At 37.1% G+C, this 14656-nt stretch overlaps 1 protein-coding gene across 1 annotated transcript in view; it reads left to right on the forward strand.

The window, feature by feature from the left end:
* The first annotated feature begins 198 nt into the window (after positions 1–198).
* Positions 199–14656, forward strand: part of arap2 (ArfGAP with RhoGAP domain, ankyrin repeat and PH domain 2) — a 168159-nt gene continuing 153701 nt past the window's right edge. Inside the window, exon 1 of the mRNA XM_022678436.2 lies at positions 199–420. The gene's annotated coding sequence lies outside the window, so the exon portion shown is untranslated. The remainder of the gene's footprint in view (positions 421–14656) is intronic.

Below are 14656 nucleotides of genomic sequence, written 5' to 3' on the forward strand. Positions count from 1 at the left end.
GTCTGGTGCTGAGCATGTTCTAATGAGTCTTTTTTGTTTTTATCTTTATATATAAATAAGTAAATATGAATAATTAGATTTGTATCTGTTATTATAATGATAGTGTGGTGGTGTGTTGGTTGTGGTGAGGTTCAGGTGAGGTTCAGGGGCGGTGTTGTTGGTGTTCTGGTAGTGACATGCTGCATTTGAAGGCGTGGACCAGCAGCAGCAGCAGCTCTCGCTCTCTCTCTTTCTCTCTTTCTAAAGGCGGAAAGAAAGTGTGCAGTCTGCTGCTGTCTGGCCGCACTGCAGTGTGGTAACTCAGTCTGGGCGACTCTAAACCAGAGAAAAGTGGAAACGAGTGATTAGAGAGTTTCCAGCTCTGCAAAAGCGCGACTAGTTCTGACTAAACTATTGGGAAAATGGCCTTCTCCTGAGGAGGTGAGTGATATACGCTGTCAGTACGCGAGGCAACAACCTGGCGGTCAGCTGTTGTGAGTCTCGGTTTCACTAGCTAATTGTGTGTTTGTGTTTGTGTGTGTTTGTGTGTGAGTGGGGAAAATGTGTAAAGTGCTTTAAGTTGTGTTAAATAATCCCAGTAAAAGCAGCTCAGCTCACCTTAAACTTACTACCTACAAATGTTTTCATTGGTGGACAAAGTATAAACAAACAAGGTAGGGTCCGTGTAGCTTTTATCAGTCTATTTTTCTGACCTTTCAGAGGCTAAACTGCAAATCTCAATCATCCCATTTAGAAAAACGCATTAGAAAAGTAATTAGATTAATTAAACCTCATAATTAATATTAACTTCCCAGCACTACCCTGTAAACTATCTTTAAGTTAGGGATACCCAAGGTTAAATATTACTCCGGTTAAAGTCCTCATTTAACCTCCACCTGAGAAAAAGTACAAAAGTATTTGCCTTCAGTGTACTTAAGTATCGAAAGTAAAAGTACCAAAATTAATTAAGGCCTGCTTAGGCCTGTCATAAGAAAATACATAAAAAAAAAAAACAATGTATTGTCTCTGAAATAATTGCAATTAACAGTATAATTGTGATTTTTGACTTTAGTTTAGAGAGGAGGTATTAAAGCAGCAGAGGCCTTAGCTGAAGTTCATGAAGACGATTAAAAATATCATTAAACCGCTTTTCTTAAATATTTCATTTGTTTACAACTATGATTTTATGGAGCCCCTAAAGTAATAATGTGGGGCCACAACTTATTCGGGCATGGGAACCGGATAATTGAGTCTCCACAACTTAATTATCTTGTTCTCATGCCTTAATAAGTTGTCCGCACAACTTAATTATCTTGTTTTCACGCCTTAATACGTTGTTTCCATAACTTAATTGTTTCATTCCCACATTTTAAACGAAAATTTAAAATTTAAGGAGGTGATATAGTTTATAGTGCCCCTAATAAAATGATAATACATTTCCTTTATAATGTTTACACATTTACACATGACTTTAAACAAGCAATGAACTTAAACATAAAATTAAAAATAAACCAGCCAGAATATGTTTCTACTTTAGATTCTTCTAAGTACCACATTTAGCTTTGAGGACTGATCTAATCTTAGTGTCTCCATGAGGGAGAGTCATCTGGAATAGTTTTAGGAGTTCCTGGAGGTGCTGAACAATAGTTGCTGTTTTTTCTTCACGCTGTGAAGCTCCAGCTCATTCCAAATCACCTCAAATCGCCATCTCAGTTGATCAGGTTTAGGTCTTTGTGGGGATTTTTTCTGTTCGACATACAGTAGCTATGGTTGACCTGGTTGATAGTTGTAAGAGCACACTGTTTTGGCCTTGGGGTGATTGGAAACGGAAGCTCTTGATAGCTGCAGTGTGTGTGGCTCTGGTTGGACCTTGCTCTCAGGGAGGCCGTGACTGTGAGGAATAAGATTGGAGGTATGTAGATACTTACCTGTGACTCAAAATGCAAATGCAGTGCAGGGAGGCCAGTGGACTCACCCATGTGCTTTCTCTGTATTAGCGTTCAAAATTGTGCAACACTGATACTGATTCTAATTTTGAAAAATTGTAGTCATTTTGTACATTTGTTTACACATTGGGCTTAAAGCAGTGTTCTGGTGTGTTGTGTTGCACTGCTTGGCTTGACTAGATTATCCACAGTATTTCTTTCTTTCCTTCTAATTTCAGAGACTTGAAGTATTGATTAATTGAGATATGAGTATGCTTCAGACATGATGTTCCAATGATATTGCCCTCTGCTCTGTTCAGGAGATCGTAATGCTGACTATTGGTCAATATCGATCAGATATTATCTTTTTATCATTCTAAAAATAATACAGCCTTACAGCTTGGGTACAGTCATTAAATGATTTTATTGTTAGTGAACTATTTAATTTTGTAGTAACATAAATTACTTCTGTTCATAAATTACTTCTGTAGCAGTAAACTGCCAATTTAAACAGAAAATAAATTATATTGTAAAAAAGAAAAATGTTTAATATATAAAAAAATATTGTAAAAAGGAGGTGATATATAGATGATATATGTAGTATAGTAATACTGCAATTTGCAAAGCCTCTGTCTGTAGTAAACAGACAAACAGATTGTGTTACTGCATGATGTGTTGAAACAGATTGTGTTACTGCACGCTGTAATTTAGCATTTACACAACACCACACATTAAGACATTTAGACATTCAGATTATAATAACTACAAAAAGACACACAAACAAACATAACTCTGTAACTATTAAAAGTATATATGTATTTCCTTTAGATAAATTACAAAAAAGGCCAGAGTGTGGTGAATATTGTTTCCTACACATTCAGAAGACTTTTGGGAACTGGAGAAAACTGGTACAGGAAGAGGTTTTGCTGATCCACATGGCAACACCTTATCTCAGTATTTTTTTGAGCAATAGACCAAGTTTAACTACATCTGCTAAAATCCAGTTTAGATCTAACCTGCTGAGCACACCTGATTGTCATGTCAGTTTAAAACCATTTAAGCTGACAGTGCTTTTTATTTTTAGGAGAGTATGTGGTTAAATGGTCAACCTTCTCTGGCAAAATAATAAAAAAAAAAGCATAAAATTGGACTCAGTTTTACCAGTGACGAGAAGATTTAGAGGTCTGACAGGTCAAGAGGCTATAATACAGTCACTAGATGACAAAATAAAAAAATTACAGTCCTGCCACTGGACTACTAAAAGTAGGTAGGGGTGTTCTAAAACTTATGGCCAGTAGTGTATGTTATGATACTGTCTGACTGACTTTATTTTTTATTTTTTTTTATTTTGCCTTTTTTTTTTAACTGGAGCGGTCAGATGGGAATTAAAATCTCTTTTACAGGTGAGTTCAGGACAAGACTGTATGAGCCATGATTTTACATCTTGCATGCATCAGACCTGTAACATTTTAGGTTTTGTGTGTAATTGCATTAAAAAATGTGTTGCAACAAACTTAATAATGAAAGTAGTTTGAACTGCATTCCAAGCGTTGCTGCTAGGTGTGCTGCAGCGACAGACAACCTGACTTGTACTACAGACATGCCTTTTTTTTTTTTTTTTTTTTAACCAGTCAACTATCATGGTGCTAAACCAATCATGTTTACAGACACTGTCATATATTGTATTGTGCCTCCATGTGGGCTCTTGGTATTGTCTAGTTTATCTTTTTAAAACCAGATTGGCCTATTTATTTTACTGATTTTTTATTTATTTATTTTTTAATCTGAAACATCAGTCTCACATTGTGGGCTAAATGCCCTTGTGGAATCCCCTAGCCCATTTTTAGTATTTCTTTTATCCAGAGTCAGAGTACTTGCCGCTCTAAGTGTCAACTGATCAGTACACTGTAAAAACCAATAAGTTCTCTAAACTTAATTTTTGGTGTAACCGAACTGTAATATAACAAATATATATATATATATATATATATATATATATATATATATATATATATATATATATATATATATATATATATATATATATATATATATTTTTTTTTTTTTTTAATCAAGATTTTCTGTAACGTATAAATTTTATTTACCAAGTACTATATACTACATTGGTTTTAGTAAAAATTACACTATTATTTCCACCAACTTAATAAGAACACCAAATATATGATAGTATATTATTGTTTTGTTATATCAATTGCTTTGCATACTAATTCTACTTTGAATGTGATAGTCAGATGAATACAATTTGTAGTTTTGTATTAAGTTTTCTATTTGATTTCATTCAAGTATTTTGGAAAATAGAAAGCCAATGTTAGCCAATGTCAAAGAAGCTGCCAATGGCAGCAGACTAAACTCCGCTATTATAAATTGATTCAACTCAAAGATATCTGTTTTAATGTATGTGTGGCCACAAATGTTCATTGGACTCAAAATAGCTGAGTAATGTTTGAAAATATTAAATTTTTTTTACGTAAAACAGGCTTAATTTATTGGGTTCAGACAAATAGGGGGGGTTTACACTGTAGCAGAAAGGCAGATTTGCCTCAAATCATAATAATAAATTGATTTGTTAGTGAAAAGTTGCCCGATTCTAGTCTAGAGCAGTTCTTTTTTTGCACCTATAATGTACTCATTCTTTATGTACTCTGCAAGGTTGCAATGGAGTTAAAGGAACGGTTCCACTAAAGGTATAATTTACAAGTTTTATAGAAAACTATCTGTGTTAGAGACAGTTTTTTGTTATGTTTGCTTATACTGTAGCTTCAATTCAAACTGAAGTACCATAACTACCTTCAGACCCTTTAGACATCTTGGCTAATTGACTGACTTGTGTTTGACTGTGTTCTTCAGTTTTTCATAGTATCTTCGATTTTACTGCTTTTAAAGCCTGTGGTTAGTTGACGTTCCACATAGGGCATTACTAAAGACATAATTCAACTTGCTAAAGCGTGAAGCAAGCTTGTTCCTACAGCTCTGACCAAACCCAAACCCAAACTCAAAGCTAAAACTATGTTGTTAATATTTGAAGACCGGGTGCTGTTGGACTGTATTAGAGAACAAGTGTAGAGAATAGTTGATTTGATCAGACTTGTTGAAGTTCGGTGTTTTGCAAGGACGTTTCATGCCTCAATCTGAGCGGGCACCGCTCCAGTGCATGTTGGAGCATGCTGAAGGTTGCAGAGCAGAGGGTGGAAATATCAGAGGCCGTTTGCAGGAAAGAGGAAGAGTACAGTAAAGTAGAGTTCACAATAGCAGGTGACAAGTGTCTTTCTCAAGTTAGTCTCTGTGGGTGTTTGAGGTCGCGTGTGCTGCCAAGTGTGGGTGTGTACAAGGTCCAGGCACTCACAAGGGAATATAATACCAAATGTATTGCTTGTACTGCTTAGGCCTGTCATGATTAATAAACAATCACCTAATCAGAATTAATAGAGCTAATTTTGATTATTTGTGCTGACTATTTCTACATTTTTATTACTGCATATTTACTGAAAACCCAACACACAAAGTGATTACAGTGGAGGCTTTAACAGAGCCTTGGAAAAAGACAATGGATCTGTTCCTCCTGCACACAAGAAGCTCATAAAGCTGTGTAGTTAGTAACATAATAGATTATCCAAAACTGCTGCCCAGGCTGTACCATGAAGAGACTGGGCTGATGTAGATGCAGATCCTAAAGATCATGTGATGATCCAAGCAAAATTTTTATTAATGGCCAAGCAAAGACTTACTGCTTCTGATACAATGTTCAGTACAACTGGCAACAGTGTGACGCCAGGAAGGTCTAGCCTTACGCTTCTCTTACACTTTTTCAGTTGCGTCAATGCACATCAATATGTATCCTATTCATTTTCAATGGGAAGCATCAGCTCCATCAGATGCAGTTGGGCGGTGGTGGTGTAGTTGAATTACAGTTTTAATGAGATTTTCAAAATGGAGTAATCACGATTTTTACATACAGACATTTTATCTTTTTAATCTGAAATATCTGTCTTACCTTGGCTACAAGTTCCTCCCAGACTAACACGCGCATATTTTCTAAACATTTTGCTCAGTCTGAGGACTGAGTTTGTATAGATAAAAGTTCCAGCACTGTTCCAACACTTGCGACACAACCCTCCGGTGGAGAGAGACGTCTGAGATTGTTGGGGTCTCTGGTGGGTTTTGAAATTATTAGTATTGAATAGCTTTCTTAATTTCGGATGATTCGGTATAATTCAGATATTATTATGAACTAGTGCTGGACGATATGGCCAAAATTTATATCACGATATATTCCTTAATTTTGGTCGATACGATATAATTTCGATATCGATATAAATACTTTGAAGGCCTCTGAAAAACTGCTGATAATCCCTGCAATGGAAATCTGTACACTACTGTCTGAAATTTTAATTTTAAAGCCTCCTCTCACAAAAAACGTATAATACTTTAGAAATAAAAAATTATCAGAATAAATCAATGCTCACATTTATTTGTATGTAGCAAAAATAAAAACATGACATCCCTGTCAAACATAAACCTATAACCTATATACATATTACTAATATAAATAACTTTACATTACAACAGAGGCAGAGCTTCTTATTCTTTTGTAAACATATTTAACAGATCAAAACAAAAGTGCTTCAGAATAGGGAATACAAAAAGCCTTCATATACATAAAGGGAACATGATATCCCTGTCAAATAAACAACCCTTTATCAACTATAAATATCTTATATACAACATAAACTACAAAGTGTTTTAGCCAGAATAAGGAAGATATTGTGTGTAGTGAAACAGCTTGAGGTGGAGGAAAGGATGTTTTACTGTTGCTAGTCGGCTCCACTCTCCAGAACAATTTGGAGCAAGCTAAAGTCTGAAGTTTATCAAACCTTTGAACGCCGAACCACTGAATTAGACCTGCCTCCCTCAACTATGCACTCATTCTTCGTCTAAAATGTCCTGCGCTGAAACCGAACGGGTTAGGGTCGGTTTCGCTTCACCGCGGGTGGGTTTTAGGTGCGGAGCTGAGATCCGCTCGGTTAAGGTCGGTTTTGTTTCATTGCGGGAGGTTTTAGGTGCGGAGCGGAGAGGAACGGAGCGGAGCGCAGCCGAGATCCGCTCGGTTAGGGTCGGTTTCGCTTCACCGCGGGTGGGTTTTAGGTGCGGAGCTGAGATCCGCTCGGTTAGGGTCGGTTTCGCTTCACCGCGGGTGGGTTTTAGGTGCGGAGCTGAGATCCGCTCGGTTAGGGTCGGTTTCGCTTCACCGCGGGTGGGTTTTAGGTGCGGAGCTGAGATCCGCTCGGTTAGGGTCGGTTTCGCTTCACCGCGGGTGGGTTTTAGGTGCGGAGCTGAGATCCGCTCGGTTAAGGTCGGTTTCATTTCATCGCGGGAGAAAAAACGCCTGTCTGTGTATAATACATATCGATATGCCACAAAAATGATATCACCGTTATTGAAATATTTCTTATCGCGATAAATACCGATATCGAAATATTGTCCAGGCCTATTATGAACTGAATAAAAGCCACAGCTTGTGGCGTATGTCATCATTGCTGATGTTGTCAGTACTATTATAGTCAAGACAGCTAGAGCTAACCAAGGGCATTTTTTTACACCAGCAGCATCTTAACCTCAAACACCTCGTTTAATACATATGTAGAGAAATGTATTGACCTATCGTGCTAGAACCTTTGAATGACTTTGTTCTGTCTGGACATATGAAACCTATGAAGTGTATGCAACAAATAGCCAAATATGCGCTGAAGTGCCAATAAAATCCCAACGACCAACCAACCAACTTTACACCAGCACTATTTTTTCTAGTTGAAACAGACTTTGGTTTGTTAGCACATTTTGGTGCGGACCAAAACAACCATGAACCCGCCAGAGCTGGTCTTGAGGTGGTCTTGGCCCGTTTCCAAAAGAACTCCGGAGCGGTTCACTTGTAGTGAGAACTAATCCGAATGCGATCCGACCTCAATCCAATCTGGCTATCAGATATACTCCTCAGGTTTGAGCTAAACGGCTGTGCAGGTGCAGCAGTAATTCAATTCAATTCAATTCAATTTTATTTTATTTATATAGCGCCTTTTACAACAAAGGTTGTCACAAAGCCGCTTTACAGAGAAAAACAGGTCCACGCCTCTTATGAGCAGCACCACAGAGATGCCCATTTTATGGTGACACAGTGGCAAGGAAAAACTCCCTTTAAGAGGAAGAAACCTTGGAAGGAACCAAGACTCAGTCAGAGGAACCCATCCTACTCGGGTTGACCCGCTCAGTACAATCAAATAACAAGCAACAAACAAATAACAGAACAAACAGTACAGAGAATGAGCGATAGCTAATGTAACATGAACTAATTTATTAATAAAAACGTGATGGGTACAAATGATGGAACTATGGCTAATATAGAAACAGATAGAAACTGAGTGTGTTAATGTTAATCAGTGCTGGGCTGCAGAGTCGGAGTAAAACACAACGGGCAGTGGAGAGCCAGGCTGGGAACATCAGGAACAGGGCATCTCCATACATGTTGAAGAGATAGATAGAGAAAACAGAAAGGAAAAAAAGAGAAAAAAAAGCAGGAGTTAGAAAGGACAGGGCTGATTCCTAAAAGCTGGAACCACAAATGGACACATCCAGGCAGAGATGTTTCCAGAGAGAGAAAACGGAGAGGGAAGGGAAGAAAAAAGGGTTAGAATGGTTTTATAAAACTCTACTGGAGTGGGATGGGATAATATATTACAGCTATGAACAAACACTGTCTCTGCTGCTGCTCCATGCTACGTTGTTTTCACTCTAAATTCCGTATGTGCAGTGCTTGCTGCTCTTGGCCGCAGAACGTGCTATAGGTGTGAAAACGTTAGTAGAGAAATTATCTACATGTGTAAAAACACCCTATGGCGTAGACCAGCTTGAATTATTTTTCATTATATGAAAATCTTAATAAATAACTTCTAATTCATTGTATCAAAATTGCTATTTAAATTCTCTTTCATGCATAGAATCAAACTTTTTATACATAATAAAATATCATCATTTTTTGTTTAATTATTGTGTTTAATTCAACTTTATTATAATAGTGTGTGTTCATATTTATGTTTGTCTTTCTGCTGCACTTAAATTTTTTCGAAATGTTCTTATCAATTATAGGCCTATTTCTACGTATGTTTAAAACCGCACTGTTGTGAATAAGAACAAAATGCTGACAGGAACCAAAAGAAAAGTTTAGCTTCCTGATAGAAGCTGGGGACTCCCCATGTCTATGATTAGGTCAAGAAATGTGTTTGAGTCAATTGTGTAGAACGGTGCATCATCACAACATAATCTATTTTAATGAAGTCATATTAAAACTCATCTTAATTTATTGCTTGCTGCTTGCACTACATCTACAGCTAAAACCGTATAATTCTGATCTGAAATGACTGTTGCTTGTCGCTCTTTCATCTGGTTGTGTGAACACAGACTTAAGAGTGCTGTAGACTCGATCAGCTGTGGCTTTTGTTTCATTATCTGAGATTTTAACTTGAACCATGAGATGCTTTAAATACCTAGTTCACTTAAAGTGGTTTTCACTTCCTCTCAACCGTAGATGAGTCGTGTAGGGATAGAGCAGTTGAGCAGAACTCAACTTGCAAATTGTAGGCACTTGGCTATCTAAACATAAAAAGATAAAATGACATGATGTCATTAGTTACAATCATAATTTTGGCAAAAAGTGAAATTCTGATTCATTTTTATCTTTGTTCTCTTTTGTAGCTGGTCGTTAAAGCTGTGAGAAGTGGTGTAGGCCTGTATAAGTCATATCTTTAAATGCCCTTAAAATAGATGATATTTTAATGAGTGGCAACCGGAATGCCCAGGTACTCTTTGTAAAACAACCACAAAAGACAGACAAAGAAAAAGGTTTCAGCAATATTACGTAGCTCATACCAAGACCAGCAGACTAGAGTAGCAGATTAGTTGTATTTGTAAGAATACAATGGCAACATAGCATGGGGTTGAACTTTAAAAAAAAAAAGAAAAAAAAAACTGTATAGAAACCGAGTCAGTTCCTCATTTGCAGCTCAACTACAGCAAGTCTGGAAATCAGTATTGCAGTATTGAGTTAGCAGAGAGTTTTTGCATTATGATCCTCAGTAACTTTATGTGGTCTACCACTTCATGGCTGAGTGGCCGTGGTTTCTAAATCCTTCCACTTTGTAATAAAACCACTTGCAACTGGTAATATCTAGCAGGGAAGAAATTTCGCTAACGGACATCCTATTAGGCTACGCTTACACAGAAGGTAAAAGTGGCCCAAATCTGATCTTTGGTGACGCAGGTGTGTAAACAGTAAAAATCACATGGAATCTGACATTTTCTGTTTTGATCTGGGCCGATTCATTATGTGTGATTGAAATCCGATGCGATTCTGATGTCTAAACGACCAGATTGGAATTCATTTGACTTTTACAGTAAAGTGAAGGAAAAGGAGATGGGGAAAATGGACAGCAGCAGGGATTTGAGGACTTCTGTTAGTTGATAAATATTTGCCTAATATTTTCTGTTTCAGTGATATTAGAAGACTAAACAGTGAATACTGAACTTGTTTTTAGTAGGATTTTCATTAGACATGACACCTTTTTTTTACCTTTGAACAAATTAAATAGCTTAAATGTATAATCTAGCAGTTACAAATCTAAAATTTAGTAAATAGATGTATTGAACACTTTTAATAACCCAGTATGCAAACAAACAAAGCACTGTACATTTACCACAGCAGTGCTTTTCTAAACATAAACTTACTTCAGCAGTGCTATACTAATCATGCATATGCTTCAGCAGTGCTATTCTAATTATAAATTGACTTAAGCAAAGCTGTTCTAATTATGAATGTATCTCTGCATATGACATATCTGCACCACTTAAAAGTGTGGTGAATGCTTGTGTTTAAAAGAAGCCCACATACATGTAGGCTATGGCCTTTAAAGAAGAAGTGATGATTTTGGGGAAATACAGAAGCAGAACCGGCTGTATTTAAACTGCATGGTATTTACACTGTATAGAGGATGAGAGTTTTTGTATGTTTAATGTGTTTAAGTTAAGCGTGTCAGTTTCCTGGACAAAGATTAAACCGAGTCATTGTGTGGTCCAGGACTAGGCTTAGACCCATTATGGTATGACATTTGTGTGTCACACCATTATGCTTCTACACACAATTTGTCATCTCTCACAACCAAATAAGACCACTGTTTCTCTATCTGTTCTTCAGTGGTCACGACCCCACAGATCACCACAGAGCAGGTATTATTTGGGTCGTGGGTCTTTCTCAGCCGCTGACATGGTTATGGTGTGAGATGTTAGACACTGCCTGCAGCATGCAGTTGGCTGGCTATTTCTGGTTGGTGGTCTTTTCTCAATTTAGCAGTGACACTAAAGTGTTTAAAAACTCCAGCAGCACTGTTGTGTCTGATCTACCTATACCAGCACAACACACACACACATTTAACACACCACAGTCATGCCGGTGTCACTGCAAGCCTGAGAATGACCCTCCATCCAAATAAAAGCTGCTTTGTTTCTCTGTTTTGGTCCTCTGGGGTCCTGACCATAGACAAACGTGAAAGGAGGATAATAGTGTGTGCAGAGAAGCAGATACAGGACTACAGTATGTAACTATAGGACTGCAATGTAATCCTATATGGTCCTTAAAGCTTTTCTAAACTGCATGTTAAAAAAAAAAAAAAAAAAAAAGCATTTTTTTTTGTGGCTGATATATCGTCTCAGAAATTATTGCGATAAACGATATTATTGTCATTTTAAGACAATTTAAATTTAAATGTCACTGACTTAATGATAATAGTATAGCATACCAAAGCATTTATACCCTTTTAAATACAACAACATTGTAAATAATCATAGTTTTCTTTACCTAGTGCAGTCCTCACCGTGTGTATGAAGTTGCAGTTTTTGAAGATTTTTTTACAGCATGACTGGCTAAAATACTGTTTTTTGTTATGTATGTCAACAAACATTCAAATAAACACTAGACAATATCTAGGCCTGTCACAATAACTACGTTATTGACTTATCGTTCAATAAATTGACAAGACAATCATCATAATTGTGAGATCATCCACCATTTTTAGGCACCTTTATTAGGAAAGATGTCTTACATCAACACCCAAAAACAAACTTAAAGAAATATATTAACGGCCCAGTGTGGCTCTAATTGCTTAACTTTAGTGTCTCTTAGGTTCATGTTGTCTCAGCCTTTTATTCACCATCAGCGTATCTCTCGAGTGAAGGCAGAGGCAGGGTCTTTATGCTGGTTCAACGCGGCCCAGCTTGGACAGACCGGGGCTGAACGTCACTTCGCAAAATTATGTGCAGTGCCAAAATTAGGTGCATGAACAGGAATAGAAAGTTTATTGTCTTTAAAGGGTTAATTCCTTTGTTATGATATTATGTTATCATTTTATTAGTGCTAAGTTAATGGTCTAAAAATGGCAATAACATCATTTATCGCAATAATTTCTGGGACAAAATATCGTTTGCAAAAGATTGTTATCGTGACAGGCCTAACAATATCATAATTATCAAATATTATTGAGGTAGTGTCCATTTATTGTTTGATAAGTCGATAATGTAATTATTGTGACAGGCCTAACCATATCTAAAATGTTTAACCTGTTTTTATTCAGGTGTTTTATTACAGTCCCATTAAGCCTTTTCTGTGGAAATGACTCTATCTTGTATTGTATTTCTTTCAAGCTACACTTGGTGTTGAAAGTTCATGTACACTCCTCTTTAAAATGATCTTTGAAATGATGCAGGGCTTTCAGTGATTTCTTTGAACTGTTCTTCCTGGGGCAGAATGAGTGTGCAGTATACACTGATCAGTCATAACATTAGTACTACTGACAGGTGAATAGACCACTAAAGTCGTGCGTCATTCTGTAGTCCTCGTATGGCTTTCGTGTCTAAACGTTTTTCCCCTATGAGGAAAATATATGGGCTATTCAAAAACTGGCCTCTACTACATTTTGTACTAAGTATGTTCAGAACCCTGTACGTTTTATTCTTTGTACGTTTACCTCCTGAACATCACTGGATCCTCTGAATTACCAGATCGCTTAAGAGTCGTAATTAGAAAAATGCTAGCTTTAAGCTAATGCTAGATACCAGAGATTAGCAGGGAACTCTTTTTGGCGCAACACCAGCAAACTCCGGGCGCATGTGTACAGCATATTACACAGTTGATCCAACTAATGAACTGACTGCCCTCACTGAGGAGAGCTGAGGGTGTTACAGCAGGAAATCACTAACCCAGCAGCACAGAAATACCCCAGAACCAGCTTTGAACTCTGGAGTACGTTTTACCATTTACCATCTTCATTACGCAGTGAAATAAATTAGAGATGTTTGCTGTTTCTGGCTCGTTGTTTTAGTACATTTAAGCCACGTTAATATTTGTCTTTATAATAGGTTTCGGTGAAAAAAAAAACACACACAAAGCCTTTTTTTACATTAAGTGTTCTAGACTGTATAGTTCTTCAGTGAGTTAGCTCTATGGCTCTGGAGTAACACTGTACTAATACAGCGAGGGCAGTTAATTGATTAGTTAGTTTTTAATGTATTATTTGGGTCAGGTGTGTCATTAGTATCAACTAATCTGGTATAAAGAATCCGGTGTTGTTCTGGAGGAAAATCTACACAGAATAAAATGTACATGGTTCTGAACATATTTATTTACCACAGAATGAGATGGAGGCCAGTTTTTTTTTAAAGTCCATTAATTTATTCCATTGACCTGAACCTCTTAGACATGGAACCCCAATTATGGGCATAAACAACATGTCGCCAACTACAAAATGACGACACGACTTCAGTGGTCTAAAAAAGAAGATTGACTATCTTTATCTTAGTTTCTTTAATCTGTCAGGGGTGGGATATATTTGGGAGCCAGTAAAAACAATTCTTGAAGGTGATGCAATTGACTCTATTGAATCTATTGTCTTGGTGACAGATACCACAGGACACTATTAGAGATCTGGTGGCGTGCATGCTATGAATAGTCAGATATGCTAGCTACAGCAGGAGAGGACCCCAGTCAAAGTTGAGAGAATGCTTGTGCTAATGTTGTGGCTGATTGTTACATACCTACATACGTAATATAAATTTTACCTAAGGAGGATATCGGTTCATTCCAATAGCTTATGGGCAGTCTGCTTTATGTATTTTGGCTTGCTTGTGTGTCAGAAATCATTTTTCTTGGTAAGAGTCATCTTTTTATCTACTTTGTACAATTTACCAGTTTCAAAGCATAGCTTAAACATCTCCAGATCATGATGCTACTACCACCATGCTTAAAAGTAGTGCTCCAAATATTTTTGTTCCAATGCATCATAATGTTCCTCCAAAAAAGTTTTTTTTCTTTGTTTCAACATGGTCTTGTAAGCTTTAGAGACATTGTAGACATGAATACTCCAGCAGCTTCCAGTTCATGGCAGACCTGTGCTTTGGTGGTTCTTGAGCTAATCTTGCCCATTTAAATAAAAGTGCTTACAACTAGGGACGACCCGATCTGATTCAGTGGATCAAGATTGGGGCAGATTCAGGCATATTTTAATGGGTCAGATATTAGCTATTATAGCCCAAATCCAGTGTCACAACAACATTTTTTACTACAGTGTTCAAGGTCCTGAGTAAAGGCTAATTCTAATACACACCAGCTATAGCAACAAAAATCGTAGCACATTAAC

This window comes from Astyanax mexicanus, chromosome 8, assembly GCF_023375975.1.
Source record: "Astyanax mexicanus isolate ESR-SI-001 chromosome 8, AstMex3_surface, whole genome shotgun sequence".
NCBI classification, from domain to species: domain Eukaryota; kingdom Metazoa; phylum Chordata; class Actinopteri; order Characiformes; family Acestrorhamphidae; genus Astyanax; species Astyanax mexicanus.